The sequence below is a fragment of the Nycticebus coucang genome, chromosome 18 (assembly GCF_027406575.1).
Source record: "Nycticebus coucang isolate mNycCou1 chromosome 18, mNycCou1.pri, whole genome shotgun sequence".
Taxonomy (NCBI): Eukaryota; Metazoa; Chordata; class Mammalia; order Primates; family Lorisidae; genus Nycticebus; species Nycticebus coucang.
The window spans coordinates 11,361,863-11,362,995 of record NC_069797.1 but is presented as its reverse complement, the minus strand read 5'-3'; positions in this window follow the sequence as shown (position 1 = coordinate 11,362,995).

Sequence of the window (1,133 nt, the reverse complement as noted above, 5' to 3'; positions counted from 1 at the left end):
CAGGCCCCATAAAAGCTGGATTTACTTCTGAAGGGATGGCTTTGTAGACCATGGCGAGGCCTTCTTTTTTTTTTTTTGTAGAGACAGAGTCTCACTTCATGGCCCTCGGTAGAGTGCCGTGGCATCACACACCTCACAGCAACCTCCAACTCCTGGGCTTAAGCGATTCTCTTGCCTCAGCCTCCCTAGTAGCTGGGACTACAGGCACCCGCCACAACGCCCAGCTATTGATGGGGAGGCCTTCAATGTTGGCTGAGTTGGGAGGGCCAGGAGGGTCCTGAGCACAGGCGGGGTGAGGTTGATTAGGTTTGCAGATGCTCCCTCCACTCTCTGTGCCTGTGTGGAGAACAGAGTCAGGAGCTGGGGGAGGAGGCTGGTGAGGAGGCGCCTACACTGGCCCAGGTGAATGGTTTGGGGGCCTGGAGAGGGGGAGATGGGGTCCCAGTCCAGGTATCTTCCAGAGGTAGCCAACAGAACTTGCTCATGGCTGGGGTACCGGGCAGGAGAGAAAGGGAGATCTCTTGCCCTTAGAAATGGTGGATGGTGTTTTACAGAGATAAAGATGGTGGAATTTGGGGGAACGATGAGGAGCTTGTTTTTAGAAGTGGGGATGTTGGACAGCCATTGCAGTACATTGAGCTCCATAGAGACAGCGCCGGGGCAAGTGAGAGCCGGACGGGCACTGGGCGACTCTGTGCCTCGCTGAGGAAAAATAACTAAACATGGGCAAAGGAGATCCTAAGAAGCCGAGAGGCAAAATGTCATCATATGCATTCTTTGTGCAAACTTGTCGGGAGGAGCACAAGAAGAAGCACCCAGATGCTTCAGTCAACTTCTCAGAGTTTTCTAAGAAGTGCTCAGAGAGGTGGAAGACCATGTCTGCTAAAGAGAAAGGAAAATTTGAAGATATGGCAAAGGCGGACAAGGCCCGTTATGAAAGAGAAATGAAAACCTATATCCCTCCTAAAGGGGAAACAAAAAAGAAGTTCAAGGATCCCAATGCACCCAAGAGGCCTCCTTCGGCCTTTTTCTTGTTCTGTTCTGAGTATCGCCCAAAAATCAAAGGAGAACATCCTGGCCTATCCATTGGTGATGTTGCAAAGAAGCTGGGGGAGATGTGGAATAACACTGCT